A 26,902-nucleotide genomic window follows, 5' to 3' on the forward strand; every position below is an offset into this window, starting at 1 on the left:
ACCACCTCACACACTGGCTTCTTTTTGTATGGACTTCTGCTTTGCATTTCCACACATCCATCATAGCATGAAGCCCCTGACAAAAGGAAATAAGAAAAGACTGTTTAAGAGACCGTTTTGCTGTGCATAAACCTGAACCTTTGCAAAGGGAAAACCCTGGGCCTTCAGCAAGTGAAGTCATGGGCTGTGTATGAGGCTGTGTGGTGACAGAAAGGAGAAATAAAAATTACAGTGCTGAGTAAGTTGAGTGTAGTTGTGAATTGTACAGCAAAGAACAGGAACTGTTAGAAAGGGAAATATTTCCAGTTTTGTTCCTTGCCTCTGCAAAATTGCAAAGTTCAAGTGATGGTTGGATGCTTTTTGCCACCAAATATCTTCATTTTGCTGGCACCCAGCTAAGCCAGTGGTCGAGGCCATGAGCAGCAGCATTTGGGTGGAGGCTGGGGATGTGTGGCTGCCTCTGTTTTTGGGGGGCTTTGGGAGGAAATGGCTTTGCTGCAGGGACAGTTCAGCTCTGCAGGCTCCTGAAGATCCTCTGGCTGTGGTTTGACAGCTGAAGTCAGAGCATGGCTGTGAAATCAGACTCTGCTCACACATGGTTGTGGCTGGGTGTGAAATCCTGAGCGGTTCTGGCAGGGACGGCGCCAGGCCTCGCACAGCGGGTCTGGAGTGGGGGAAAAAAGGAGATCTGCTTGTTTTGGAAGGGCCTCATCCTTTTCTCATTGCTCATGGGTTGATCCTGCGTGGTCGGTGTGGTGACAAGGCCCAAGCTGGGGTCCCGGTCTCCTTTTGCCAGAGAGGACCCAAAACTCTCCTCACCAGGAGGAAGGGAAAGAGGAGAAGGCAGCCTTAGCAGCTCCAAGTGTGATCCAGGACTGAAAACCAAAGGTTTTATGCATAGAACAATAGATCTGTGAGACAGAATAGATGAAGGAGAAGTTGATGAGTTTTCTGAAATGCTGGCCCATGAGAAAAGTTTCTGAGGGAAAGTAATCAGGGCTGTGGTTTTTAATTTGATGACCTCTTTCCACAGGCAGTCAAACTTTCAGATTTAGCAAAGCTTTGCATTACAGGAGGTGCTTTGTTTACAGGCTGTACAGTCACTTGTAGACACAGCAGCACAATGATAAATTATTTAATTATAGATACCCAAAGAAGCGAACCAGGCGCCTGCTGGGTTGTGTTGTCCCTCTGCTTCCCCACTTTGCACAGTTTCTTGCTGGCTGATTCCCAAAATCCAGCCCTTTGCAGCAGTGGTCTCTCAGTTATTAATGTTAATTAGCAAGGTTCTACTCTGTGAGTATTCCTGCAGCACATACAGAGCGCTCAGCTCCTCACCCGTGTAACGAGCGTGTACTCAGCCCCATTGTTAATTAGCAGCATCCCTCCAAGGACTTGTGCTCCTCTTGGGAATGGAAGTTTGGTGTGGAGCTGCCTGTGGTAGTTAGAGCAAGTCCCTGCCGAGACTCACGTGCAGACTCTGCCAGGGTTGGGTTGTCAGTTCTTTGCCCTTTGTTTTGATCTCAGCTTCTCCTCTGTGCGTTCTCCTTGCTAAGAGCACGGTTGCTAAGATTAGTTCTTTTCAGGTTTGCCATTAGAACCTTGTTTTAATCAGCGCTCACAAAGTCCTGGCTGGATCCGTGCTCCAGGTAGGGGTCGGATTTAAGCGTTCTTCAAAAAGCTTTTATGCTACAGGAACATGGTGCTCCTTGGGCTGACAACAGTTTTGTGTCTCTGCCTCTTAAAAACCGTCCTGTAGTAACACCTTCTTCCTAGATTTGCAAAACAGCTCCATTCCAAGAAGAAATTTCCTCCTGAAAATATGGAAGTGCAGTTTGTTCTTGGCAAATCCAACTGGGGCTTTATTATCGCTCTGATTTTACATCCCCGCTGATGGAATGCTCCTGTTGTGGGGGAAGCATCTCCAAGAGGTGATTCTCTCTTCAGAAGAACATTCCCCTCCTTCTTTTATTTTTTATTTTTTGTAACACTGAAGGCAATGGAAGGGGAGAAGCTGGTAAATAATATGACTATAAATGAGAACCAAATTATACTTTAAATTTTATGTACGTTCAGGCTAGAAAAGCAGTGTGAGATCAGGAGGCCTTTCCAGAAGAAGGAGGGTGGTTCTTAAGTATCTCTGCTTTGTCCCTAGTTTTATGTGTTCAGTATCATCCAGAAAACTCTTGGTTTTGCATTTGATTGTAATTTGCATTTAGATTGGCTGCCTGAAGGGAGTCTCTTGCAAGGGGAGATGGGGCTATGTGGCTCCAGTCTCTTGCAGATCTGGCTGAAAGCAATGGCATTTACATAAAAACCATTAGCTCTGTTATTGATAAACATGAAAGGCATCCATTTCATTTAATTTTTTGATGAAGAGCTTTTAATATAAGCACACAATAGCACTGAGGTAGTAACATTCCTGCCCCCTATCCCTCCGTACTGACCTCTTGTTTTAAGGGCAAGCTTTGATTGGGATTTTGTTGGTGGAGAGATGGGAAGTTATTTCTATTCCAATTTACTGGAGTAGCCAGTTGTCTTGGTACATTGTGGGGAATTATTTAATGCTCATTTTAAGAGGTGTCTCTGTTAATTGAACGGGGATTTAATGTCTCCCTGAAGCACAGTTGGTCTGTGTGTGATGTATACTAACATGTACGGCTGGCAATTCTATGGATAATCTTTTCCTTAATCAAAATGGGTTTAAACAGAACTTCAGTGGCGCCTCATTAAGGGGATAAAGTGTGTTGAAACAACAAATGTATTAAAGGGAGCTTCTTTGGTGCACTCCAGATCAGAGCCCATGTAACCCTTCAGCACCGTGTCTGCATAAACATTTGTTCCCCTGCGTGTGTAATGGTGCTTTGGGGATCAGGACGTGTCACAAGGAGCTGTGATTCACTGTCTCTGGAGTAAGTGGCTTTGGGAAGCTGTTGCTGCTGCTCTCATGTATAAATACCTTGCTTTTCTCCTGGGCTGGATCAGGTCTGACCTCAGCAGCCTCCAGAGGCAGCGGGTGCTGTCCTTGTTTTCAAACATCACAGCGTTTGCTTGAGAGACCTTGCTGAGAGCTTTGCAGGTGCTTTGAGTTCTTGACCTCAGAGCTGGGGAGGTGAGCATGACTGTTTTGCGTTGATTACCTGGCCTATTTGTTGATTTAACTTTTTTTTTTTTTTAATTTTTGGTCACTTTATCTATATTTACAGCTCTTTTTCCTCTCTAACAGGCTCCAGACAGATGAGTAGAGAGCTGGTTGCAGAAGAGGGGCAGATTCCAGTTTGCCAGCTGATCACCGTGTACAGTGAGTACCTTCATATTTCAGGAATAAAACTTTCTGTAGTGCCTGATGTCAGCCTCAAATTGCCTCCACTGGGGCACAGCATTAAGTCTGCATGCTTGGACAGTGTTTTTTTAACAGTACAAGCTTCCTTGGCTTAGCTCTTGTTGTGGGAGAAGTGTGCTCCAGCTCCTTTTATCTGAAGTGGTAAATTGTGTCCTCATCTCACTTCCAGTAGTGGCAGAGCAGAGAACTGCTGCAGTTCCATCTCAGGCTGTGGGGAATCAACACTAAAGTTCTAAAGGTGTCACCTGAGGCTTCCTGTGCTGCAGGGTCAGGAGTGGAAATGCTCTCCAGAGCTATTCCAGCCTTGCTGGAGGTGTTGGAACTGAGTGAGGAGGGACCTGCCACGGCACATGCTGGGGTTGCTCATAAAGGATTGCTATGAAATCAGCCAAATGAGGCTTGGCTTGACTGGTGGGCGGAAAAAAGCAGGGAAAAAACCACTGGAGAGTGTTGTCCAGTTCATGGCAAAGGATGGCAGGTTTGCCCTGAAAGTGGAGGAGAAAATCTTTATTTCATGGGGAATTTTTACACATTAAAATTTCTTGCATGCGTGTTAATGGGCTGTAATAACGAGCCTGTGCTTTATGAGGTGTCTGCAAACATCTTAGAACTTGCTACTGTGAGGGAGGAAATACTGGAGCTAGTAAATACTGATTAATTGGAATGTCTTGGCCCATGTGGTGCGGTGGTGTGGCCAGATTGAAATAGGGAATTGCCTGAAACAGGTGTCTGAAAAGCAGGAGGATGCTCTAGTATGGGCTGTAAAATTCAGGTGAGTGTGGGAGCTGCAGCAGTTGAGTTTATTGTGACAGCCCTAGCAGGTGATTCCCTAAGGATAATGTGGGATGATGAAACTTGAAACTGAAAGTGTTCGTTGACAAAAGTCAAGGATGAAATCATGCATTTAGAGACTGGGTTGTGTCACCACGTTGGTGTGGATATATCCAGAGAGCAGGGCAGAGAATTCCTGTGCTTCTGGGAAAGAAGGGAAAGAGAGGCAAACTTATTTGTGGCTTTCCACATTTCTCCCTATCTCTCCTCATCTCATTTCTTGTTGTACTTCTGGATCCAGGAAATCTTTGTGCCCTGCCAGACACAGCAGGGACTCCCCTCAGCTGGAGCACAGCTCCTGTGAAAAATTCAGCAGTGAATAACAAAACTTGGGAGTAGCAGCGGGGTCACGTGAAGGACAAACGATGCCGGTATTGACCGAGGGTGCCACCATGCCAAGGTCCTCATCGACAGCTCTAATCCCAGTGTGTGCTCTGAGCCAGATCTGCTGACTTGAGGAGCTGGAATCAGTCAATACCATTGAATTCTCCTTCTCTTTGCATATCTTAAGGAGAAGGAAGTCTCAGGCTGACAGCTGTGCAGTCTGCACCAGGCCATGGGCTGCACAGGCTTCCCCCAGGACATCATTCGGCTTGTGCAATATTTATTACACTGCTGTGGTGTGCAGCAGGTTCAGCATTGACCTTCAGAAAGCCCTTCTGGGTTAGTGGGCCTGGTGGCTAGAGGAATGAATGTAGGAGACAAGGATTTCAGGTTTGGAGTCCTTTTTAGGGTGGAAGGCTGTGATTAAAGCAAGGAGTATGAATTTAGGTCAGTAGGAGACGGCTGAGGGAAGGGCTGTTCTTGGCAGGGAGCTGGAGTAGAGGAGATGCTGGAAACAGTCTGTGATTGCCATGGAGCAGAATGGGAAAATAACCTGTTTCAAGGGACTCCTTAACAAGTCATTCTTATGCAAGACTCTCTCCATGGCACTAAATATCTAAATAACTGGGTTGGGCCTGGAGTTTAAAAATACTTTCAGGAGACTCATCTTCAAACACCTCCTGAGGCTTCCTGGCTTGGCAGCAAAGCCAAGTTCTGCAGGAGTTTTGTAGCATGATGGCTGATGTGAGGATGTGGCACCATCCACGTGAGCACGAGCGTGGGTCCGATGCTTCCTGTGCCTCACACGGGCTCGTGTGGTCTTTGCTCACTTGGGTATGGCAGGGAGGGTTTGTGCTGCCTGTACCTCCTGCAGTCCTCCTGAGGAGCACTGGGAAGTGAGGGGGTGGAATTCCTGCTTCTTGCTGCTCTTCCCCTCAGAAGATGCTGGAGACTTTTGTCTGCTTCTTAAAAACTCAGAACATGGCAAACCTGAGCTGTGGCAGGCCGTGGCCAGTAGGAATGTCCTTCATCTCCCAGCAGTTTATTCAGCTCTTGCTTGAACCCCTGTGTGTCTTCAGCCTCTGTCCTGGCATTTCAAAGTTTAACTTTGTGTGGTGAACCACTTCCTTTTGGTAACTGCACCTACTGCCAGCTCGTGCACTGTAATAAGCTCATGTTTGGGGAATTGTCATTGGCATAAAATGCTGTAAATCCCTCCTGTGTCCCCTAAAATGTCCTGATTGATTCAGTGGTCCTTACAGAGGTGCTTCACATTTTTGACCATTTTCACTATATTCACCATTTCCAATTTTTGGTCATTTTTTCTCCTCTTGAGTATTTTTACTAGAAGATTGAAGGAACCTTTGGGTTTCTGAGCTGCAGTTCTCTGTATGTTTAACCATAGAAAAGAAACCAGGAATTCTGATGTTCCAGGTATTAATAAGCTGTAGACTTTTATTTATTTTTATTTTTTTTTCTAAAAAGCAGAGATTTTTTTTGTTAATCTAAAAAAACCCTATCAGAAAAGCTATGAATAAACCTGATAGCATTCCAGTTCACTGAGTCACTAGAACAATACATTGTTAACAAGGAGCCCTGGCAAAGTTCTGTGGCTTTGTGCTAAAGCTGTCAGCCAGGATATGGGATGTATCTTTGTATCCTGCAGCAGTTTTGTGAAACTAAAATGGTTGCTGGTGTCTACTGCATCTTCTGAATGAGGACAAGAAATACTCTGGGTGTTAAACTCTCCCTCCCTCTGTGTTGGTTAAGAAATGATATCAAAACACAGAATTGGTCTTAGATAAATATAAATCAGAGTCATCAAACAGGTTCTGGTTCTGCAAGGGCAGGGCCTTGCTCTCCATCTCCTCTGCTTTGCATAAATGATATTTATTTTATTAGTGGCTTCCAAAGAGTAGGACTGGAATATGATGTGATTAAAGTGTTAACACCAAGGTTGCAGTCCCAGGGCTGCAGACTGACGTGCCTGGGGCTGACAAGGCTGTGGTTTTGTCTATCTGCCCTGACTCACATCTGTGGCTTTTGTGCTGCCCTAAGGTGAGTCAGGGCTCCCCCAGGGATGATTAAAGCCCTGCCCTGTGGGCAGCCTGGGAAATTTGGGCCTCTGTTCAGCTAAGAACTCTTGGATAATTTCCTCAGCACTGAATCACAGCTCTGTGGACCATCCAGAGCAGTTTTTCCCGGTGTTGAGGTTTATCTTCCACGCCTCCACTGCTATTTCCACCACTGTGCTTTTCTTCTTTCCTCTCTGCTGCCTTCCCCAGTGCTTCCTTCCTGCCTTTAACCCCAAAGAGCTCCCAGGGTCTGTCTGTGCTCCACTGGTGCTTTCTGTTCTGCACAGGGAAGCCAAAGAACAAAGTCCTTGTAGCAGTTCTCTCCCAAAGCAGCCAATCTGCACAGCACAATCAGTTCATCGCACTGAGTTGTCAATAAAACACCAAAAACTCCCCAAAACATCACCTGCCCTGTCAAGATGTGTCGCCTGTGCCTCAACCAGTCCTGAACCCAGCTGGAGAGGGGACACCACGAGGAGGAGAGAGGGAGAGAAATACATCCAGGAACTATAGGTTGATTTTCTGTCACTCCTCAGGGTGTCCCAGCCTCTGCTTGTTGGTGAAGGATGGAGCTTTTTTAATATTCCTTCCCTTCATATATATATACATATAAAATACATAAATTTATGTTTATGATCCTTTCTCATTCCTCTTTTCCTCTCGTGTAAGTGGAGTTGCACACAGGCAGCCTGGCAGCCCACAGCCAGCCTACGATAATAATTTCAGCTGTAGTTTAGTAAGGTAGTAAATTCAGAGTAATTTTTAATCTGCTTGGGAGAAAAACAGCTTAATTGGCTGTTTCTCCTGGTGGTTCCAGCATTATTTTTGTCCTTAGAGGGTGTAAATGCAGCAGACATTGATCTCCCTGAATGAGGGGTCAGCTCTTCCTGGACTGCACTGGAACACTGCGTCTATTTATTTATATTTTACCTTTTTTTAGTACATTGCCTGAATAATACAGCCAGTGTGGAAAGGGCCTGTAAAATGCTGAGTTGTGTGGTTGAATTTTGCTCTGCCCAAGTAAATCTCTTGTGATGAGAGACTCCATGCAGGGGAAACCTCCTGGATTAGCTTGGAGTGAGGGAATGTTTGGAGACCTCCCCGGGATCCCTGCGGTGATCCAGCCACGCTGGGGAAATGGAAGTGGGAGAATCCAGCTCATGTCATCACCCAGGGGACTTTTCCATTTAATGCAGCCATTGAAGCTGGGACCAGAGGCTGTGTGGGACAATGTGTAACGGGGGAGCTGGAACAGGCTGCCTTTGTGGCACATCACAAAGCCAGCACTATGTGCTGGAGTGCTCCTGCTTGCTGGGCCTGCAATGTCAGCCTGGGTTCTGTTCTCCTCCCTTCCCGCCAGGAGCTGCTCCAGATCTGGGGAGAATAAGTCACTGTTTGTGTGTTTATTTCTTTCCTGCTCACAGTTCTTCTTGGATCACACAGAGGGTTAGAGGGAAAGAGCTCAAGCCAGGTGAAAGCCATCAGGTTGCTGTGAGATCCTCCATGGTGGGTTAGTGCAGGGCTGCAATTCTCCAGGCCTCTTCTTGCTCCACACAATTCCCTGACAGGAGGTTGTAGGGAGGTGCAGGTCAGGTCTTCTCCCAGGTAAGTGACAGGATGAAAGGAAACAGCCTCAAGTTGTGCTAGGGGAGGTTAAGTTTTAAAAATTTCTTCATGGAAAGGGTTGTCAAGCATTGGAATGGGCTGCCCAGTGAAATCACCATCCCTGGAAGTGTTCAAAAAATGTGTGGATGTGGCACTTGAGGACCTGGTGCAGTGGTGAACGTGGGTTGATGGTTGGATTTTTTGTGATTTTCCAACCTTAATGATTCCCTGATTCTTCTCTTGGTCTTGCTGGTTTTCTCTTTATTGTTAAATAACAAATCTCAGACACCCCATGGAATGGGATGAGCTTTGAGGTCCTTTCCAACCCAACCCATTCTATGAACTATTTATGCAACAGCAGATACTGAGAGCCCTCTCTGGAGCTAATTTCAGTTTATCTGACCTCAGACACCTGGGAGGGGAACAGTGCTGGGACTAGAACCCTGCAAGGAACAAAGCCTGAGAACAGATGAGAACTTCTTCGTGATATGAAAATGTTGCTGTAATTATTTAGTATAATAAAACTATTCCAAAGTGGTTAAAAATTATTAAAAGGACTCTCCAGGAGGTTTGCATTACTGTAGCAATGATTGGGAAGTGAGAAACAACGGCAGTAGCACAAGTTTGATTCTGTGAGCAAACTCTGGAGACAGCTGGGTGTAAATGTGTTCCAGATCTCCTCAGACTCAATAAAAACTTGGGAACTTCTGCTGTGGATAAAAGTGCATTAGCTCACATTGTCAGGTGAAGGTTCACCTGGCAGTTCACAGGAATAATTGTGGGAAGCACAAGTGAAATTCTCCTTGTTTTTGTGTGAGTAATGAAGTTCTCAGCGCAACTCCATCACAGAGGGCCCCGATACGAGAAGGATTTACTTGGTGAATTGTTCTGTCATCACTCAGCAGGATAATTGACTTCTGATTAGGGAGAAAATCTAGCTGCAGGTTGGTGTTTGAGGTTCTGAAGTCCTCTTGAAAAGGCAGAACTCTTCCTCAAACAGCGATGGCTCTCCCGAGAACAGGATGCTGGAGACTCCATTATACCAGCATTGATGTAACAGCTGTTCCTGTTTGAACAACTTTATTTCTTCCTCCTCCTCCTGTTGCAAATCAAAGGAGGAGTGGGAATCAGTGTTGTTGTTTGTTCAGAATTAACAACAAGGTTATTAAATTTTTCATCTGCTGGAGATGTTTTTGTCACGTGCTTCCTGCACTCGGTGCCTCTCAGACCTGCTGCTCTCTGGGTGCTTTTAGCTGGTGATGCTGATGACTGAAGGATACTTATTCCTTCTGTTCCCAGCTCCCAAGTGACTCAGGAGCTAAAAGCAAGCCAAGATCTGTGCCTCCCACAGGCAGCAGAAAGGCTGATGTGGAAGTCATGGGCATCTTGCTGTGAAGATGATGCTTAAAATTTTAGAAGAGCAATTCTTCTTGGTCCAGAGTAGTGAGCAAGGGGGAGCAGCTTCACCTTGCCAGCGAGGCTCCTGGGCAGAACAGGTTTCACTTCTTCCTCTGAGGCAGGCTTCAGCCTGGACCTGCATTAGGTAGTGCTGCAAAATAATCTGCCTGGAATTGAAGAATATCCTGAGTTGGAAGGAACTCACTGGGATCATCCAGTCCAACTCCTGACCCTGCACAGACACCCCAGCAATCCCACCCTGTGCCTGTCCAAATGCTCCCGGAGCTCTGGCAGCCCTGGGGCTGTGAGCATTCCCTAGAAAAGTGGGACTTGAATCTCTGTTATTAATTTATGAGGAGTCAGATTATTGTTTTGTCTGTTAGTGTTTACACCATTGCAGAGAGAGGGGGATGATTTTGGAAGGTGGTGCTGAGCAGGGCTGGATCTGTAATGAGATCATTGCATGGTCCCTTAGCCCACGTAAGCCCATGATGACTGAAGGATACTTTATTCCTTCTGTTCCCAGCTCCCAAGTGACTCAGGAGCTAAAATCAGGCCAGGATCTGTGCCTCCCACAGGCAGCAGAAAGGCTGGAAGTGGCCACTGAAAGCATTTTTAGAGGAGAGAGTTAACCTGGGAGGGGTGGAAGAGGATTGCAGTGCACCGAAACTGCCCCTAAGGAAAGGAGGATTTTACTTCTTCCCTTTCCCCTCCCGTCTCCTGTGTGGGGCTGCCTGAACTCTCTGCTTCATCCTGCTGATCCAGCTGCTGCCTTTCCCTATGGACAAATTTAGAGTCCTTTTAATTCCATCTGGAGTGCTCACCGTGAGGCACTGAAGAGCTGATGCCTTTGAGGAGGGCAGGGAGCCTTTGTCAGGTCTCCAGGGAGCTAATTTATACAGATCCTCTTGGGTTCACCGGCCAAGCGTGTCTTTCTTTCCATCTGCTTTTGCCTCTGAGATGGAATCCTAAGAGCAAGGCCAAGTGTCAGGGCTGCTGTTTGTGGGGGCTGCAGCTGCACAGCTCATCCTTTAAGGAGGGAAAATTGCCAAAGTTTTTGGGCTGAATTGGCTGTCTCAGCCTTTCTGGTCAAAGTTGGCTTTTGTTGTTGCAAAGTTGTGGATTTGGTCAACCTTTAACCTTTAGACTTAAAGCACTTTTTAATAATGAGTTTATTTTATCAGAGATAGAAGCAGGAGATTAGGAGGTGTGTGGGAAAAGAATGATCTTGCCCTTGCCAGCTCTGATAGGTATCACTGGTACATTATTGTCTTCTGGATTTTATTTCTATACACTAAAAAAATCATGAATGCTTGAAGAAGTGTTACAGCTGCAATTTATTCAAGCCACAATTACAAAAGGATTAAAAAAAAAAAAAGAGACAGAAATTGACTGCTTGCTGTTGAACGGTGAGCTTTGCCTAATAACCAAAATGAAAAGTTTGTAGATGTCTTCCCTGAACAGTGTCTCCAGAAACTTCTTAAGAGTGGAGCTCAGCCTGTATGGGAAAGCTTTTAAAAAGTCTGTTGGAAATTCCAAATCAGCAGGGGGTAGATGAAAATATCAACAGGAGAAAACAACCACATCTTCTGCACAACCCAAATTTGTTTTCGGAGCCGTTTTCCCTTCTCTGGAGAAGGAGGAAATGCAGAGTGACAGAGAAGTGACTGGTGAAACCCAATGCCACTGCTGGGTCTCCTGATGGTTTTTCCTGCCCAAATGAAGGCCCCTGTTTTCTTTCTTTGCCTCTGTTCATTTTATTCAGAGTAAGTGTTCCCATTATCCGGTGCGTGTGAAAGGCTCCTGGCTGCTGCCTGAGCTGGATAATAAGGGAGTAAGCCAAGAGCAGCCTAATTTATAACTTGTGAAGTGATTCTCTTCAGAGCACTAATGAGCAGTGACCCAAGCACAGGTAAATTATCTGCAGGGTTTTTTTTTTCCCCCCTTTCCTCTTAAATCTCTGATCATTTCCCTCCCCAGGCAACCTGTCTTTCACCACCATTAGTGTTGTCTCAGTTTTTGTCTACATTCCAAAGCTGAACCACTTTATCCACAATTGATGTGTGCTCCTGTAGGGTGGAGAGCACAACGCTGGTATAAAAGCATTTATAATAGCATGGCTCATTCTTGTGTTGGAGAGGAATAATGGATGTAGGATACAGCTTTAGAGTCAGAAAGCTCTCTAAATTTAGAGTGTGGCTGTGCGTTGTAGCTGAACTGATCTCATGGCAAAGCTGGTGCTGCAAGGAAAGGTTTTGCTCCCAGCCTTGTGCTCCCACTGATCTTTTTGCAATGGATACAGATCCAGTTCCTTCCCTCTCAGTCCACACAGTTTCCTTCCAGCCTAACTCCTCCCTGATTGAGGCTTGGAAGCTGGGGAGGAGATCCCTCTTTTCAGCATCACCAGACCATGAGATCAGCTGAGCAACAGTGCAAACCCACATCCTAAATGAGACCTCTCACTCCAGGAGCACATCACCGTCTGAAAGGTGTTCCTGGACATTCTGCTCTCTCTCTGTTGGCATTGTGGGGCAAAAGGCAGCGTTTTCCTACTGCTTGGTTATCCTGAGTAAAGTTACTCCTCCTGGAAGGAGCTGTCTTTGCTGACAGTCCCCAAAAGAATGCAGAGAATTGTGGGCAGGCCATTCGTATGGCACACGTTCTGTGTGCTACAAGCAGCTTGAGAAATAATTAAAACCCCAATGTTTTGCTGGTTTTTTGCTGGATGTTGTTGGATACTTAATGGAGCTCCTTGGCAGTAAACACTCCTTCCCTGGGGATCTTTCCAGAGTCATTAAATGTGGTGAGGGATAATCTGGAATAGTCTCCTGTTTGTCTGGAACATTTGCTGGACACAGGAGCTGCAAAAATGGGCCCTGTCAGGCATCCCTGAGCAGCTGCAGGGTGATAACAGAGGTGAAGGGCCAGCAGAGGGGTTCCTGAAAATATTAATCACAGATGATGTCTGATTCTGTAAATAAGAAATACAGATGATGCCGTGGTGGTGAAAAAACCCATCCTCTAATGGCAGTGTTGATCCCCCAAAGGAAAATTATGTGAAGGCCCCAAGCAGTGACTGAGAGTTACAAAGTGGTTTTTAGTCAGAGATGCGCAGATTCCAAACACTAGTTTGGGTGGGAAAAAAAAAAAAAGGAATTAGTTCAACAGCTGCTGGGCTCTTTCTGAGCCATTTCACAGGGGGCTTTGAGTTGGTGGCTGCAGCAGGTTGTACTTGATGTAGGAGGTTTTGAGCTTGTTTATACCCTGTGTCAAATTCCAGGCTACGGAGTGATTCTTGTTTTGTGTGTGCTGTTTGCTCCCCCAGGAGAGGGTGAGCACAGGTGGGGACATTGATCTCCAGAAGGTCATGACAACAGCTGCAAGGTGGCCTTTGCAAAATGCTTCATGTGCAAAGGGATGTGGTGCAAAAATTCTCTGCTTTCTGCTCAGTTGGGGCTTTCTTTTGTAAAACATTCACTTTCTAGAAGGATTTAAATGAGATTTCCAGATGTTAATGTGATAATGGGTTTAATGCTGTATTTTGAGGGAGCAGCCTTTGCTGAATGTAACCTTGGGCAAAGTTTAAAACAAGCAACCAAAAAAGCAAAAAGGGAAGTGATAAAGAGCTGGCAGCCATATGAATGTGGATTTTTGTGGGAAGGCCAAAAATGTGTTGGGTCTCTCATCAGAAAGTGGGGAATAACAAAGCCTGGCCCCTGCCCCTTGCCTGGAGACTCCTGCTCCTCCTGCAGCCTCGAGTGGTGAACTTCACACCTCTCCTTGGAGTTTGGAGCAGGGCTGCTCACATGGCAGAGTGGCAGCAGATCCAGAACCACACCAAGCCCTTCAAATATTTGTGGGAAAAAGCCCAGCCCAGCAGCCAGGAAAGGTCAGTGCAGCTGCCTTGCATTGCAGCGTGTAAGAGAACACAGGAATAGTTCCCAGCTGGAATTGCCCTAATTCCAGCCTTGTCATCAAGATGAAGTGGACTGCAAATACATTTCTGTGGGAATTGCTCCTGATGCAGAGCACCTTTAATAATGTCTCAATATCTACCTCACTGTGTGCAGTTTAAATATAACCAGAAGCCAAGGGCACAGATGGAATTATGAGCCAAAATACTTTGACTTGGTCATTATAAATGACACTAAAACATTATTTTAATGCCTGTAGTACCATGGTCCTGAGTGAGCACATTGGAGAGAAGCAACTCTGAGCTGGATGGCAAAGAATCACAGAAACAGAATATCCTGAGTTGGAAGGGATTCATAAGGATTGGAGTTCAACCCCTGGCCCTGCACAGACACCCCAACAATCCCACCCTGAGCAATGTCCAAACACTCCTGGAGCTCTGGCAGCTTTGGGAATGTCACCATTCCCTGGGGAGCTGTTCCAGTGCCTGACACCCTCTAAGGAAGAGCCTTTTCCTGCTTCATGGGAAGAGCAGGAGCTGGATTTGGCTGGTGGGGCTGGGTGGAGTGAGCCTGGAGAGGGTCACAGAGGGGGAACTGAATGCAGCAGCCAACATCTGCTGCCTCTGCCCTGAGTCTGTCCTCTGGCTGTGCCACCCTGCAGCAGCACAGGTAATGCTGGAATTGCTTCCCTGGGGAGGTGTCAGGTTTTCCCTGGGTCTTTGGAGCTTCCTGTACCTTGGATTAGCAACGAGAAAATGCTGGCACTGACACAAAATGCGTGGGGCAGTGACAAAGCTGAGTTAGTGGTGGTGGCCCCTTGTGCTGTGGCGTGTCTCAGCCTGGTTTTTCAAGCCAGGCTTTCCATCTCCTAAAGTTCCTGTGGTCATGCAAGCTCCCAAGAAAGCCAGCTGAGGTACAGATTAGCCTAGAAAAAGCTTTTCAGCTCCTGTGCTTGCTCTGGACAGTCTCCTGAGCTGATGGGTGGTGAATTGTGTGCTGTGCCCTGTGAACATAAATGGAATATAAGCTAGGGGTCTATGAAAACATTACACTGTGTGTGTAATCAGTTTAATCTGCCTTTAGGGGTGAACTCTGCAGCAGAGACCCTGTCCCACAGCCTTTCTGCTGGGTAGGGGTCTGCAACAGTCTTTGAAAGTGCTCCACTTACTCCTAGGTTTCCTTTCTGATTGCATCTTTAAATGTGTTTCCAACTGAAATATATCCCAAATCAGCTGCTTCAGGGGGTTGAGGGTTTTTTTAACAGGAAGGAACTCCAGATATGCTTATTTTTGTGGTAAGATCACAGGCATCGACCACCACTGTGTATTTTGGTGTTTTAGTTCACATGTGTGTTTATGCATTTTATTCCTGACCTTGGAGATGTTCTCAGCTGCTCTTTTATAGATCTGACAAACTGACCCTTCCCCTCTTAAATACCAACTGTTCCATGTCAATTTAGCAAATAATGGAGTGGTTTTCTTCTGAGGAAAAGCTCTTTTTTCCAGGACACAGTGGTACTCCTGCCCTTCCAGTGGAGGTGCCTCAAATACTTCGTGCCTCTTTTGTCTTTTTTGGTAGTGATCTCACTGCTCCTTTTTATTCCCACTGGTTCTGCCTGCTTTAAGTCACTGTTTTGGCTTAAATTGACACGATTACTGTTTTATCCTGTTGGAGAATGGTGTTTTATGGGATAGGAAGGTTGTTGGGAATGGTAGGAGGGGTTGAGGTCACTGGGCTTGTCCAGCCTGGAGAGGAGGAGGAGGACAGGACTCAGAGAATGGCTGGAGCTGTGTCAGGTTCAGGTTGGAAATCAGGAAAAGGTTCTTTCCCAGAGGGTGCTGGGGCACTGAAGAGGCTCCCCAGGGAATGGTGACATTCCCAAAGCTGCCAGAGCTCCAGGAGTGTTTGGACAACTCTCCCAGGGATGCCCAGGGTGGGATTGTTGGGATGTCTGTGCAGGGCCAGGGGTTGAACTCCGTGATCATTATGAATCCCTTCCAACTCAGGGCATTCCATGATTTTAAGCCCAGGGAAAACTGTCACCTTTGAAGGGGAAAACCAAAGGAAGATCGGCTGAATTGGTTTGGGTTTTTTCTTTTCCAGCTCCCCAAGGGTCACTGTTGTTTTAAAGCTCATTTGTAGTGCCCATATTCATCTCAGAGTTTGGTTTTTCTGCAGAGTCAAGGCTTCTGTTGGGGCAGGAGCCGGAGAGAAGTGAGAGGGATCAGCTCCATCCTGGCTGTGCTGGACTGGGAAGGTAAATTTGTGTTTTCAGCAGTGAATCTGTGGGGCACTTCCTAAGTACAAAGAGCAGCTTTAACCTTAGGTTAAAAGTGCCTGAGATATTCATTCCCCTCTCTGCAAAATACGGATAAATACTTCTTGATCTGCCAAAAAGGGGCTGTGTGGGTTTAATTAACATCTGCAAAGTGCTTGTGGATAACATCTTTCATCTGAGTCTCTGAAGCGAAATATTCTCGGCATCCTCGCTCAGCATCGCAATTATTCCTCCAGCTGTCGTGAGCTGTGCCAACAAAAACTACTCTGCTGTCATCAAGGGATTGTTGATGCCTTGTGACTTGTTTGGATTTTGATACTCTCTTCCCCCTACTCCTTCTCCCCATACAATTGCTGTGTAAAATATAGTGTATTCTCTAGATTTTGGGGAGAGAATAAACCTGTTCCTTTCCTCCACAAACTTATTTGTGTCTTGTGCTATGCTCTTGCTTATAGCTCTTTTTTTGGTCTATGTCCTTGAAGTAGAATTGTCTTTTTTTTTTTTTTTTTTGTCTCTATTCTTAAAATACTTTTGGTCTTGTTTTTGTTGTTTGTTTTTTTTTTTGTCTTGTTTTTTGTATCTCTTTTTAAAACACTGCCATAATTTATTAAATACCAGTCACTCCAGAGAGGTCTCCTGGCCCATGCACTGTCATTTCTTATTTCAAGGTAGATGTGAAAAACCAGATGAATTTCCTTCATTCCCTGGACTCAGATTCTCCCAAATTCCCACTTGCAGCATTTGGGGAGTTAAAACTTCCAGCTTTGTTCTCCCAAATGCTACTTTTATTGCTAACAGTGCTTTGTGACATCCTCTTAAAAATCAATATTTCTCAAATCTACTTTTAAAGGAAGGCTTGTACCTATCTCCAAGTCAATAATATAATATAATATAAGTCTCCAAGGCAATAATATTACCCTTAAGAATTTATAAATTAAATAGTTCCAGGTCCTAGCCAGGTTGAGGTTCAGCCTTTCTGCAAAACCAGAAGCACATCTCAGTCCCACCCCAAGTCAATCACTCAGGTAACTGTGGCTGTTACAGTTATTTCTGTGAGGATTCATTAATCTTGACTTTAAAAGCATATGAGATTTAAAATTATTTTTTTTTAATATATATATACTTGAAGGAAGCACAAACACTTGAAGTCTTGGAACCTCTAAGCTGGTAATTATCTGTGGGAATGAAGACTACAAAGGAACGACTTCAAGAGCGGCTGCGTACGGCCTCTTTCATCAACCTGTGTGTTAAAGCTGGCTGTGTTTGCTTTAGCACTTAAACCCTTGCTCCTGTTTGTCCTTCACATGGAATAACGCTGTGGGAGAAGGAGCTGGGCTCTGTCCCACCGTGTGCTGCTCCTCTGGGAAGGGAGCTGCTTCTTAGTGACATTCAGTTGTTATTGGCAGGGGTTTTAGGGGCAGAAAAATGAAATGCAGCACGAGAAATCCTCTTCCCCTCTTGAAATTCCAGGTTGTAAAACGCAGAGTGCACAGCAAAATGTGGTTATTCTCTGCCTGGTGCTTTTGGCTTGAGGGGTTTGATGCTCCAAATTGAAATTAATAGTTCCTGCTGAGGGTGGGGGGAGTTGTGACTTCCCAAAGATTTGTGTCTGCCTTTGTCAGTGTGAACTCCATTATGGGAGAAGGGATGTCTGACTCCCACGTCAAATGTAGCAAGTTTCATCTTCCCAGATGAGAGTTCTGAATTCTGCCAAGTGTGTCAGTGATGTTTTTAAAAATAATAAATCTGACCACGGTGTGTGTGCTTCCCTTCCCAGGGCCTGGGATGTGGTGGGTGAGTACAGCAGGAGCTGGGATGAGATCCACCACTGCCTCTCCGTGCTTTGGGCTTGAGGGAAGATGGAAAATCTTGGAGTGAGTGATGACTTAACCAACAGCTTCTGTTAAAAACTGAGATGAACCCATCTGAGCACCTTGATAATAGTTTTTTCTTTATGCAGCTGCTGAGATCTGAGCTTGTGGCTGCACCTTTCCCACTGTGTCCTTCAGGAATGGTGTCCAGCAGGGGCATTCCCAGTGCTGCTCTTAGCTGGGGGAAGTTTTCTAGTTACCTTTTTGGCTAAAAAGCTTTTGATGTTTTCTTGAGAAGTGTCAGGAAATGTTGCTTGATATTTGGAAATCAGTTTTGCTTCCCTGTCTGTTTTGGAAGGGTTGGGTTTTCTCTTTCCTGTCTGACGCCTGTGGCAGTGCAGGTGTCTCCTGAGGCAACTCGGTTGTTCGTACCCAGCAACCCTGGCTGGGGGAAATGGAGAAACCTGGAATGGTTTGGGTTGGAAGGGACCTTAAACCCCATCCAGTGCCACCCCCAGCCATGGGCAGGGACACCTTCCACCATCCCAGGTTGCTCCAAACCCTGTCCAACCTGGCCTTGGACACTTCCAGGGATCCAGGGGCAGCCACAGCATCTCTGAAGACGAGTGGCTGTGAGGAGAGACCTGGAAGAGGAAAAGAAAGCAAATAGAGCAGCTCTGTGCCCTAAGAACCCTCATGGCTACGGATGAGTGGAGCAGGATGAGCATCCAGGGAAGTTACTGAGTTGTGCCCCTGGACTGGGAACCAAACTGCTTCTCCAGCGTGTGTCATCCTGTGGCTTTATTGCTGAAAAATGGGGCTCCTACTCCCTCTCTTAAGGGATCTTTGATGTTCCAGTAGTGCTTTATCACCTGAAGAAAGCTCAGAATGACATCTGTGAAACTGTAATGCTATCATAGGAGCACAGCCTTGTGTGTAACATTGGCAGATATTTCCTCTCTCTCCAAACACCGGGGGCCATCAGCACACGTTCCTTTTTTAGCTGCTCTTCACTCTGGGGCTCTTCTGTTCCTGGAGCAGAGGTGATCAACAAGTGAGTTTGTCATTATTTGTTTCCTTACATATTCCTTAATTACAGCACTTGAGGGATTTTTCCTCTCTCTCCCTCTCGTTCAGTTTGTCTCATCATAACCCTTTTTTGGGGCTGGATTCAACTGGTGAGCTGCATCTTAGCAACTTCAGCTGAGATGTTCAGCCATCCCTCACTTTAAAAATCATGTGGAAATCCATTCCTGGTGTCAGACCTCTTCACTGTCTGCTCTGCCCCAGTGGCCTTTTCTCTTTTTTTTTTGAACAAACTGGCATTTCTGAAGCCGGGTGAGTTACTCCCTCCCACCTCTGGGCCGTGTTTTCCCTGAACTGCTGTGATTGATTCCATTCAAGCAGCCCTTTTCACTTAGCAGAGTCAACACAGTAGAACGATCTTGGAAAACAGATTTCTTACTCCTTAATATTTCAAACTCCCCAGCCTCCCATTTTTACTTTATTTTAACAGAAGCCTCCTCTGGAAATCTTTTGTTAGAGGTTTTTATCTCGTCGATTTGATGGCTGGCTCCGGGCTCCAGCACTCAACACACGTTTAATGGCCTCAAGCATCGTGTAATGCTTCCCATTCCCAGAATCCGTGAGCCTAAGACAGCTCAACATCCACAGCTCTGGAAATTCAACCATCTGGGAGGTGGGAAAATGATTATTGATGTGAAGAGCAGCCTCACACTTTGATCTGGGAGCAGAAAGTTAAGCTGAGGGTGCTGGGAGGTTCGTGGCTCATCTGCATTTGGATACAGAGGCAAATTAATCAGAATTCAGCTTCTCAGGTTCAGTTGTTTGAAGTTTATGAAATTTAGTTCTTGCTCTGAATGAAATTTGCCTGAAGGTTTGTCTTAATTCACTTCCAGAGTTAAAATTAAGGTAATTGGAAAGAAGGTCATTTCTGCAAATAGAGGTTTTGTACAGTTGGACTAATTGACTTGGATTAATACCCTTTTAGTTAAAAACAGAGTATTTTTCACTAAGTGAAGTCAGAGCTGGGGTAGGACCCAAAGATTCTTGCTGTTTTCTAAGGGCTTGTGATTTACTTTGATTTATTCCCCATTTCTGTGGTGTCTGGGCCCTGAGTGTCACTGGCTTGTGTGTGTGTTGTGCCCAGCAAATCCACCCCCTCACCAAGGAAAATCTGCTTTCCCTGTGAAATAAAATGCCTTGAGTCTTGCAGAGCAGTTTTAATTGAAAATTTATTTTACAGCAAGCAGTGTTTTTTTTCCTGGCACGGTAAAGTAGTAAAGAAGAAAAGCTCCCTGGATGCTTGTAGGAAATTTCAGTTTTTCTTTTTAATTTTGTTCTTTCTGAAAACTACACTATAAAAACAACATTTCTGTGCAATGTAAGGGTTTTAAAGATGGTCCAAATGAAAGCTTGGGCAGCTCATGGATCAGTTTTCCTGTGGAAAAGTCTTCTTCCTTGTGGATGTAGTAAAAAGCTGAAAAATCTTGCTTACAGTTTGATTCTCAGATTTCAGTGCAAGTCTGCTTTAAACCCCTTAAATCTACACACATAATTCATCCTTCCTGGCAAAAGCTCTGGTGCTGATTTTCCTTGTAAAATCAATGAACAGAGATAAAGAAGGAAAACAAGTGCTGAGATCTTTGAGCGAAGGGGTGTGCTGCTGCTTTTGCAGGTACTTGGGAGAAATGAAATTTAAGGCAATTTCCTCATCTCAAGCTGCTGTTCTTTTTGTAGGTATTGACTTTTAAATCTTGTTCCTTATCCAGTTCCTGCAAGGAGAGGAACACTTGCACTGAGCTGAACTCGAGCAGATGGTGTTGGAAAAGTGTGAACAGGAGAGAGGGACCTGCCACTGCTCTCAAGCACAGATTAAACACGATTTCTCTGTCTGTAAAAGCCCCTCTTAACATTAGACCTTGGCTGTTTTACGTTGGGTATCATCCTTTCCACTTGAATTACAGTACTGCAATTTAATTGTAATAAATTACCAAGTTGAAGTGTGGTCACTGTTTCAAAAGCTTGGATCTTGCCTGCCTGATACTCGGATATGGATAGCTCTGATTGGCATCAGGAATTACTGTCCTGGCATTGTATTCAGCACAGTGGATAATCATAAAATCCCAGACTGGTTTAGGGTGGAAGGAACCTTAAACTTCGTCCTGTTCCACCTTCCACTATCCCAGGTTGCTGCAAGCCCTGTCCAACATGGCCTTGGACACTTCCAGGGGCAGCCACAGCTTCTCTGGGCTCACCACCCTCCCAGGGAACAATTCCCTCTCGATATCCCATTGAAATCTCTCAGCCCAAAGCTTTTCCCCCTTATCCTGTCACTCCCTGCCTTTGCAAAATGTCCTTGTCCAGCTCTCCTGTGAGACCCCCTTGGTTATCTGCACTGATAAGGGATGGACATTGTGCTGGTTCTTAGCACTTCTTCAGTCTTCTCTTGGTTTCAGAGAGGTTTGGGGAAGAAGAAAAGCATTCCTTTCTTTCTTTCTTCTTTCCCTTTCCCTTTCCCTTTCCCTTTCCCTTTCCCTTTCCCTTTCCCTTTCCTTCTTTCTGCCAGGAGAGGTTTTTTTTTGCTTCAGTAGAAGCCCAAAGCTGCTTCCCTTGGAGCTGAGGTATCTCAGGGTGATGCTGGAATATGCAGTGCAGAGGGAGCTTGAAATGTCTCCAGAAGTGCTCAAAGAAAAGAGGTTTCTCAGATCTTTCATAGTAGAAAGTGTTTTAGTCACTGATGGTGGCTTTTGGCAGGACCTTTGCAGTGAGGGCTCCTTTTTCTTGTGGTGGGATCAGAGTGTGACAGGCAGTGGAGTCTGTCTGATCCCTTGGAGAGCAATTGCTGCCCTCAGGGAAGGATGTGAAGCCACTTCATATCCTCTCTTGCGAGGATTTGCTGTGTTCCTGTTCAAAATTCCATGAGCAGGGGCACCTGGAGGGTTTTCCCCAAAGAAACATTTACCTGCATATTGTCTCCTCCACATCCCACCCCAGGCCCTTCCCTGGAGTCTGTCTGGGAGCAGCTCTGGCTCTGGGGTGTCACTGGTGACCACTGCCAGTCACGCTGTGACATTCCTGCCCTGTCCCCAGATGGCCTCAGCCCAGCTGGCACAGCTTGGACACCATCCCACTGTTAAACTTCCAGCTCCAAAATCAGGACAGCTTGGTCTCAGCTGCCTTTTAGGACATTCCCCAGCCTGTGCCATTTCCTGATCCTGATCTTGGACTGTTTGGGTCCACTCTGGCTTGGTTTAATTCACTGTTGGGTTTAGTGCTTGTCCCTGTCATTTAACCTCTGATTTCTCCTTGTGTCACCTCTCTGTGTGGGAACTGAGCCCTTCCAGGTGAGGGACACTTTTCCAGGACTGTGTTCTTGGGGCCATCTCTTGTCACACTAATACTGGTATTAAATTTGCTGGTAATAGTTGGTCTTCCCATGGCAGGATTGTCCCTTTTCTAATTTTTCTTGTCTGACTTGACTGTTAAAAGTGTTAAAGTCTCTGTCAGAGGCTTTCTCTGTGGTTCTGTCTGGAGCCTCAAAATTTCAATTTTGCCACAGCACAGGACCTTTCTCTGATGGGTCTTTATCCTAACATTGGGGTCATCGTGCCAAATTCCCTTCTCTGCCCACGTGCCCAGGCCTTAATATGAAATTGAACCTTGGGAAATCCAAATTACTTCAGCAAAAAAATCCAATTTCTGGTTATGAAGTGGCTCAGGATGGCTGGGGAAGCAGTGCTGATGGAAATCTGCACCATCCAAGGGCTCCTTCAGCACAAGATGCTAAAATCAGCACCAAAAGAGAGATAATTGCTTGTAGATGTCTCAATTTATGTGGTTTTAGTACATTAAATCATCTACAGGATGCAATCACACATGGTTTAAGGTTTATGGGGAGAGAGAATAAGGCTGCTTTCTCTTGGTGAGCAAAGAAGTTTGAAAGCAATAGGTTGCCTTAGGTGATACCTCACTAAGTCTATTTCTTCATCCAATGGCTACAACTTTAGATTTCACAAAAACTAGTTTTTGTTTTTGTTTTAGGAGGAATCCAAGACAAATGTTGAAACTTCTTAGGTATTCATATTTGAGGCATGTCAAACATCTCGTGTTGGCAGAACCAGGCACAGTTGAGGCTAATACAATAAAAGTGTAATAAAATAGATATTTTGCTCCTGTCTGATGTCACTGTGAAATTCCCATTTCAGTTTCCTTTTCTGAACAAAATGTAACCTTTTTTATGAATCTAGATCTGTAAGGGATGCTGAGCTTTCAAGTTCATCTGCACCTTTCCTGGGTGGGATGTCTCATTCTAAGGATGTGGGGACTCTGTGGACTGTGACAGCAGAAGCAAGGAACTGTTTTTATTCTCTTTAGTGCTTCTTTGCAGTTTCTGCAGGCTGGAGGTGCCTCCTTCTAGAAATGACATAAAATCAAAAGGAGATCTGAGATTTTCAGTGTTGTGGTTCTTCTCTTTGCACAGCTGGTGCTCCTCAGACACGTCTCAGATGGGGAAGTGAAACCCCCCAGTTTTTATCTGTGGAGCACAGTGTGTTGATTGCTTGAAGTATTGCAAACTCCCAAGTAGTTAAGTGAAATTTCCAGGAAATTACCATTATTTAGGTCAGCTAAGTGCTTTTGAGTTGCCTTTTGTGTGTATCTGTTTCTTGTTGCAGCCATGCTTCTGAAAAAAATGCAGCTGAAAGAGCAAACTGCTTTGTTTGTGACAGAATCAGGGAATGGTTTGGGTGGAAAGGGACCTGAAAGATCTCATTTCAACCCCCTGCCATGGGCAGGGACACCTTCCACTATCCCAGGTTGTTCCCAGCCCTGTCCAGCCTGGCTTTGGACACTTCCAGGGATCCAGGGACAGCCACAGCTTCTCTGGGCACCCTGTGCCAGGGCCTCCCCACCCTCCCAGGGAACAATTCCTTCCCAATATCCCATCCATCCCTGCCCTCTGGCAGTGGGAAGCCATTCCCTGTGTCCTGTCCCTCCACCCCTTGTCCCCAGTCCCTCTCCAGCTCTCCTGGAGCCCCTTTAGGCCCTGGAAGGGGCTCTGAGCTCTCCCTGGATCCTTCTCTTCTCCAGGTGTGCACCCCCAGCTGATCCAATTCCCACCATCCTCAAAACAATCGCCTCTTCCATGTGAAGTCTCCCAGGTTATGTTTTACTGCAAGGGAAATGGCCTCAGGTTGCACCAGGGGATGTTTGGGTTAGACATGGGGGGAAAAAAATCACGGAAAGGTTGTAAAGTATTGGAACAGCCACGCAGGGAAGTGCTGGAGTCACTAAAAACGTGTGGATGTGGCACTTGGGGACGTGGTTTAGCGGTGACCCTGGTGGTGCTGGCTGACAGTTGGACTTGATGATCTTGGAAAACATTCCCAGCCTTAGTGATTCTTGGATTTCGTGAAACCCAGCAGAGTCTTTGGAGAAGTCTGTGCCTCATGAAGTGTGCAGCACAAAATGAAAGCAGACAGGGAGCTCCCCCCGTGTCGGCGGCAATGGAGCGTTTTAATTGAAGGCAGCAGGCGCGGCGTTAATGGCAGGCAGCCGCCTGTCCCCACCCGGCTTGGTGGCACCTCGGGCAGCTCCTGCCAAACATCATCACAGTGTCAGGTCTTGAGGAGATGGGGGGGGAGGAGGCTCTGGCAGCTGTGGAGTGTTTATTCCATCAGCACTGTCTGTAGTGCTTGCTCTCCATCGTCACTCTGCCTTTGGTGCTGGGGTGAGGCACCAGGATTCAGAAGAATCTGGGACTGAATGAAGCTCTCAGGGTTCAAGTTCGGCCTCCTTGGCTTGGAGTGATCTCCATGGGCCGCCAAGGCCTGGCTCGGTGATCTCCATGGGCCACCAAGGCTTGGAGTGATCTCCATGGGCCACCAAGGCTTGGAGTGATCTCCATGGGCTACCAAGGCCTGGCTCAGTGATCTCCATGGGCCACCAAGGCTTGGAGTGATCTCCATGGGCCACCAAGGCCCGGAGTGACCCCCATGAGCCACCAAGGCCTGGCTCAGAGAAATCCCCACAAGCCACCAAGGCCTGGTTTAGTGACCCCCACAAGCCCCCAAGACCTGGCTCAATGACCCCCACGAGCCACCAAGGCCTGGCTCAGTGACCCCCACGAGCCCCCAAGGCCATGCCTCGCTGCTGGGTGTGGGATCCATGGAGGATGGAGGAGGCAGGGCTGGGCTGCTGTGTGTGAAGCCTGAGCAAATGGCTCATTTGCATGGTGGCTTCACATGTTTGCAGAGTCTGTTTCGGGCTGTAAAGCACTCGGCTTCGCTTTCTGACGAGCAGGTGTTTGGCAAGGAAAGAGCCATCACACCATCAGCTGGGAGAGGGGAGGAATCTGCTACCGGAGTGTTGATTCAGAAGTCATGGCTGCTGTTCAGGAAACTTTTATTGGAAGAGTTTTCTGAAGTTCTTTCCTTGAAAATGAGAGACCTGCTGGGCTCCCACTCTTGTGCTTGTAGCTCCCTTTTCCTGGAGAAAAATCTTGACCCCCTCTGGCTGTCCCCTCCTGTCAGGGAGTTGTGCAGAGCCAGAAGGGCCCCCCTGAGCCTCCTTTTCTCCAGGCTGAGCCCCTTTCCCACCTCCCTCAGCCTCTCCTGGTGCTCCAGCCCCTTCCCCAGCTCCGTTCCCTTCCCTGGACACGCTCCAGCCCCTCAATGTCCTTGTGAGGGGCTCAGAAGTTCTCCAGGGCTGGAGGTGCCTCAGCAGTGCCAGGCTCCTCACTGCCCTGCTCCTGCTGGCTGCACTATTAAGTTCATTAATTAAATTAGTCAGTGTTGTCTCGTCTCTCTGTTACTGTGGAGTTCTCATTTATCTTTTTGCTGTTTGCAAGGTTTTCTTTAGGATTGAACTTCTGAACAAAGCCAAAAAACAAAGCCAAACTTACAAATAAAGCCACAACTCCAGATTTGATTCAGACCTCACCAGGTGCCCCAAAGGGATTCTCAGGCTCCGTGGTGATTTTTGCTCATCCTGGTATCCTGCTTGTATCAGGTGTGTTCCTGAGTTGCCAAATGGATGAGCTTAGGCTCTTTTGCTCTCTTTTTTTCCTGACTCCATCCCTGGATTCCTGACGTGATGGCTCTGGATGGATCTGTGGGGACACCACTGGCTGTGCGGGCTCTTCCTCCTCAGCATTCCCACATCCTTGTCTCTGGGTTTGTGCTCAAATTGGTGAGTGGAAATGATAATTTTCTGAAACACTCCTGCAGCTTTGCAAGCTTTCATCCTGAAAAAATGAAGCCTGTCTGCCCTTTACTCCTGGAATGATTACAGCTGGGTTTTAGCTTTAGGGAGATTATTGGACAGACCTTGCTGTTGGAAGGCAGAGGTGCAAATGGGATTTCCTAAACACAGCCTTGCTCCAGCTCTGCCCTTGTGTAACACAGGGGCAAAAATAGCAGTTTTTTCTGGGAAAGCTGGAGCAGTCTTGGAAGGTCCCACCTGTTCTATGTTCCTTGTGGTGCATTTTCCAGAGAGATTTTCACGCCGTGGGAGCCGGGCGCAGCAGCAGCCACGGAGCTGGGGCTGTTGCCTGTTTCTGTAGCCCTTTTGTGAGGATAAGTAGGTCAGTGGCACCAGTGCTGCTCGTGACACTTCCCCCTGAAAGCAGAGCAGAATTCTGGGGCTGTTTCCTGGCCTCAGACCCTTTATTTTTGCTTTATTCAGAGTTACGTGTTTGGCCTTCAAACTGGCACAGGGTGACTTCAGTCTGCTGCTGTGGCACTGCCTTTCTTCTGAGGCTCTGAGCCACTCATCCCATAGCAAAAACTGAGTGCTGAGCCACTCATGGGATCCCTGTGCTGCTGCTGGGTCTGGACATGGAAAGGTGATGGGAAAAAAATGGGTTTTTTCCCAAGGGGTTCCCATTTTTATCTCAACTTGTTATTCCAGATTACCCCATGTTGCTTCCCCGGTGTTGAAGCCCCTGTGAGGGGTTAATGCATTGTCTCAGCAATTCAGATTTGGAGTGAGAGTTTTGGATTGGAAGTTCTGTTATTGGTTTGTTTTGGCTTTTGTTTTGAGGACCTCAGAGCGTTTTACAATGAGCTCTGGAAAACCAGCAGAAGGTTCTGGGTACTGGAATATGTTCTCTTCCAAAAAAACCCCAAACTTCAGAGCTACATGACTGAAGGGTCAGCAATAATCATCCTTTCATTCTTTAATTGTGTTTAACTTGTTGGGGTTCAATGCCTTTTTTTCTTTTTAAGCTTCAAGTTTGAGTTGTTGTATGTTCCTGGCATTTCTTGCTCCCATGCTCAGATTTTATTTCAGAGTCAGAGCTA

General features: G+C 46.4%; 1 protein-coding gene across 4 annotated transcripts in view; it reads left to right on the forward strand.

The window, feature by feature from the left end:
* The window catches only part of EXTL3 (exostosin like glycosyltransferase 3), a 109,397-nt gene that overhangs the window by 18,228 nt on the left and 64,267 nt on the right, over window positions 1-26,902 (forward strand). For all 4 annotated transcript variants that reach the window (XM_058834425.1, XM_058834428.1, XM_058834424.1 and 1 more), the window contains exon 2: window positions 3,227-3,301. The gene's annotated coding sequence lies outside the window, so the exon portion shown is untranslated. The remainder of the gene's footprint in view (window positions 1-3,226; window positions 3,302-26,902) is intronic.

This window comes from Poecile atricapillus, chromosome 3 (assembly GCF_030490865.1).
Source record: "Poecile atricapillus isolate bPoeAtr1 chromosome 3, bPoeAtr1.hap1, whole genome shotgun sequence".
Classification (NCBI taxonomy): domain Eukaryota; kingdom Metazoa; phylum Chordata; class Aves; order Passeriformes; family Paridae; genus Poecile; species Poecile atricapillus.